This window comes from Electrona antarctica (assembly GCF_951216825.1).
Source record: "Electrona antarctica genome assembly, chromosome: 21".
NCBI lineage: Eukaryota > Metazoa > Chordata > Actinopteri > Myctophiformes > Myctophidae > Electrona > Electrona antarctica.
In genome coordinates, this window is record NC_136802.1 from 40,587,708 (window position 1) to 40,592,707 (window position 5,000).

The following is a 5,000-nucleotide window of genomic DNA, read 5'->3' on the forward strand; positions in this document are numbered from 1 at the left end:
TGACACTTCAATAAAGAATCAATCAATCAATCAATCAAATGTAGAAGAATTGTTGTTTTTTTAACGTTTGCCTGTTAATCCCTCCTATGGTACCACATCAATACAGCATGGAATTATGGACAAAATATTATCCGACGACAACAAAATAAGTATTGGGTCTGAGAAGCTAAATGGTGGTGGTCCGTGGCGCAAATGGAAAAATAAATAATGGATCTTGATCTTGGGTTTGAAAACCACTGAGATCTAGGGAATTTGTAAACAGCCGTGTAATAAGAGGGATAATGTCAACTGAGCTTATAAATAAAGCCCTTAAAAGCATGACCTTCATGTTGCTGTGTATTGTCTATAATAATGACACACACTGTGCCTTAACCCATTTTGGGCGGGAACCCCTTTTGGTGTTAGCATTATGATATGCTTTAGCTATTGAAAAATAGCAGATCTACAAGCTCGTAGCGCGCCACTCGGTGGCGCGCTACGAGCTTGTAGGTCTGCTATTTTTGAAAAATCGAAGAACGACTGACATAGAAACATAGCTTTTTCAGAAAACTGTCAGGATGTAGAAGACGTTTTTAGAATCTGATCTCAGCCAGACCGAAACAGCCGTTGGCAAAAAAAAAAATGCCTGCCGGCGGATTACGGTCTGGAGAGGCTCAATTGTACGCCCATTTCCTACACCAGAGAACTGGTGTGGCCAATCGGGACACGGTATGCAATATGGGCGGGCTTTGGTACAGTGACATTCAATGCTTGAGATCTTTGACTGACAGTAGCTCTGACCAATTGCGTCAAAGAGAAAATGTTTGAACCCGACCCCCGGGAAACAAGATCCATACACAGCATCTCCAGACTCAAATACCACACGACAGTGTGATTTGAGTCTGGCTTATTAGCCAGGCTACGTTCACACCAACAGACATCACTTCATAATTATCACATCTAAATATGACTTCTTCTAGCTCTAACCGAAGCTCTGATGATGGCGTCGTCGCCACAATCACAGCGATAACGACAGTAGGGGGAACGATGTCACTGGGATCACTCAGGCTTCGTACACACCTTTCGGACACACAGATCTGTCCGACCGACCACTGATTACATTTTTATGATTTGATGCCTCCATGTCCCACAATGCTTTGCGCGATTTGGGCGGTGCTACGATACACGGAAATAGATGCACATATGTTCAGTGTAGTTTTCTTGACTGCAGCAGCAGCTAGTTTGTCGAGGCCGTTTTTCACACTCACAGTTCACTTAGAAGGTCCGGACTCCGGATCAAGGACCAAGGACCAAATATTTGCATTTTGATTTTGGTCCGTTTGGTGTTCACACTGGACTTTGTAAAGCGTACCAAATATGTAAACAAATGACACGTGGACATGTTAAGCGAACCAAATAGTGAAAAAAAGAAAAGAGGTCATTTTGCGACGGAGGGAAAAATAACATGAGGGGGTGCGGGAAATCACTGTCTACAATTTTTGGGCGCAACCTTCAGTCACACAGAGAGAAGAGAACAGCAACATGAATCATGATTGCAGCAACAACTTGAAATTGCATTAATTCTTAATAATTATTTTATTCAGGACCACCTGTGTAGCTTATTTAACATTTGCTCCATTGGCTCTTTATGCGTGCGGCCGTGCGCTAGAGCGAGACAGGATGATTTTAAATATTTCTCTGTCTGCGTCTCTCCCATAGAGCTATAAAATATATCGGGTCTCTCCCCCCACATGTGCGCGCGTCATAACTTTGCGTGGTGGCGGTGGCGCATGCTTAAAATAAACAGATCTACAAGCTTACATCGTGTACCATACCGTAAGTACCATTCGTGTCGATAACTTGTACATCTGTTATATTTGCGCTTGTGAACCTCGTACGCTGCCATTACATTTCTACTCTATGCTACTCATAGACATATATGCGTCTACTATTAAAATCAATAGTGATCCCCGTAAAAAATACATGCTTTTAGAACTAATTATTAATGCAGCCTCACAACTGCCGAGGCCCGACGGCTATTTTGGCTATCGTCCTGTATTTCTGTATATAGAATAGAACTTAGTACCATGGACTCACTCACTGGAGACAGCCGTGCGCAACTTGGACTCTCCAAGTTACGCACGGCCGTAGCCAAAAGAAGACATACAAACAAGCGATATAATAGTCTGTGTCACGTAACTCAGAAGACTACAGCCTAAACCCCACCCAGTGCTGTCAAGAACGGAAGTTCTCTCCTATTAGTTGGCGGTTAAAAACCACCCTTCTGTCCGATCTGAAGTCCCACCCTGTTCGTTGGCTGTTTTGACTACAAGGTGTCCGATGTGTTTGTTGTGCCCTCCGCCCCCACATCGGACAGGTTTGTCCGATCAAATGACGTGACTCCCATTGAAAATGAATTGGAGCAGCAATCAAATAGCAATCAGGCATCGCACACGGACCAAACATTTGTTCTTTAGGTGTGTACGCAGCCTCAGGCCTCATTCACACGTACACAACAAATGTTCGGTCCGTGTGTGATGCCTGATTGCTTTTTGATTGCTGCTCCAATTCATTTTCAATGGGAGTCACATGGTTTGACCAAACATTTATGTTTGATGAGGGGGGAGCAATCAGCAATCAGCGATCAAACACAAATGTTTGATCAAACCATGTGACTCCCATTGGAAAAGCATTGTGGTGGCCCAAAAAAACAAAAAAACGACCAAACATTGCTTGATTGGTGTTTGGTACGTGTGAATGAGGCCTGAGGCTTCGTACACACCTTTCGGACACATTGATCTGTCCGACCGACCACTGATTACATTTTTATGATTTGATGCCTCCATGTCCCACAATGCTTTGCGCGATTTGGGCGGTGCTACGATAGGCGGAAATAGATGCACATATGTTCAGTGTAGTTTTCTTGACTGCAGCAGCAGCTAGCGGTAGTTTTGTCGAGGCCGTTTTTCACACTCAAAGTTCACTTTTGATTTTGGTCCGTTTGGTGTTCACACTGGACTTTGTAAAGCGTACCAAATATGTAAACAAATGACACGTGGACATGTTAAGCGAACCAAATAGTGAAAAAAAGAAAAGAGGTCATTTTGCGACGGAGGGAAAAATAACATGAGGGGGTGCGGGAAATCACTGTCTACAATTTTTGGGCGCAACCTTCAGTCACACAGAGAGAAGAGAACAGCAACATGAATCATGATTGCAGCAACAACTTGAAATTGCATTAATTCTTAATAATTATTTTATTAGCCAAATAAGACAACAGATGAACAGAGGAGCAGGTGTTTGAACAATAATGTGCTTGCTGCTGGTGCATACAATTCACCGGAGACGTATATAGCCTACAACAAAGTATCCCCGAATCCCGATAAAAATGACTTTTCTTCCATGTGTGCACCTTAACCTGATTCGATATAGGCCTATGTTATTTCTGCGCATCAAATCGACGGGCATTTCCATGTCATCTTATGGTTTAAACTTGAAGCCGTGCTGGTCAGTTAAGCTTCAAGTCAGAACAGCTCTGCTGCAGTTGAGTTGATCTATATCACGTCTTTTGCTATAGTGATGTAATCAATTAATCATTTAGGACCACCTGTGTAGCTTATTTAACATTTGCTCCATTGGCTCTTTATGCGTGCGGCCGTGCGCTAGAGCGAGACAGGATGATTTTAAATATTTCTCTGTCTGCGTCTCTCCCATAGAGCTATAAAATATATCGGGTCTCTCCCCCCACTTGTGCGCGCGTCATAACTTTGCGTGGTGGCGGTGGCGCATGCTTAAAATAAACAGATCTACAAGCTTACATCGTGTACCATACCGTAAGTACCATTCGTGTCGATAACTTGTACATCTGTTATATTTGCGCATGTGAACCTCGTACGCTGCCATTACATTTCTACTCTAGGCTACTCATAGACATATATGCGTCTACTATTAAAATAGTGATCCCCGTAAAAAAAGACATGCTTTTAGAACTAATTATTAATGCAGCCTCACAGGCCCGACGGCTATTTTGGCTATCGTCCTGTATTTCTGTATATAGAATAGAACTGGACTCACTTCACTCACTGGAGACAGCCGTGCGCAACTTGGACTCTCCAAGTTACGCACGGCCGTAGCCAAAAGAAGACATACAAACAAGCGATATAATAGTCTGTGTCACGTAACTCAGAAGACTACAGCCTAAACCCCACCCAGTGCTGTCAAGAACGGAAGTTCTCTCCTATTAGTTGGCGGTGAAAAACCACCCTTCTGTCCGATCTGAAGTCCCACCCTGTTCGTTGGCTACAAGGTGTCCGATGTGTTTGTTGTGCCCTCCGCCCCCACATCGGACAGGTTTGTCCGATCAAACGACGTGACTCCCATTGAAAATTAATTGGAGCAGCAATCAAATAGCAATCAGGCATCGCACACGGACCGAACATTTGTTCTTTAGGTGTGTACGCAGCCTCAGAAGGATCTGATGAACACTGACAATCACACTCCATTTCAATTTACAGGGAGATATTATTGTTCAACCACAAAACTGAGTGACAGCATGTTATGGTTCATCAGTGTGGATGATGACATCATTATTGTTATAGGACGGCCCTTTAACCCATTCTGGGCGGGAACCCCTTTTGGTGTTAGCATTATGTTATGCTTTAGCTATTGAAAAATAGCAGATCTACAAGCTCATAGCGCTGTAGGTCTGCTATTTTTGAAAAATCGAAGAACGACTGACATAGAAACATAGCTTTTTCAGAAAACTGTCAGGATGTAGAAGACATTTTTAGATCTCAGGTCAAAATGGGTTAATCTACTAAAGGAGTAGTTCACAAAATAAAGTTACACACACCATGAAGCCCTGCATTCAAGAGCACGATTTTGTTTTTGTTTTGCATTCCCGAGCCAATAATTTGATGACTGGCCAGTCCCAGACGGCACGACACATGCACGTTATGAGTATAATTTTATCACCATAGATTTCACTGTGTAGGCTAGTTTATGAATGGAACACATTGATA

At 43.0% G+C, this 5,000-nt stretch overlaps 1 protein-coding gene across 1 annotated transcript in view; it reads left to right on the forward strand.

Moving 5' to 3' along the window:
• Positions 1-5,000, forward strand: part of LOC306914386 (netrin receptor UNC5D-like) — a gene marked incomplete at its 5' end in the record, with an annotated part of 78,299 nt that overhangs the window by 13,784 nt on the left and 59,515 nt on the right. The gene's annotated exons all lie outside the window — the stretch shown is intronic.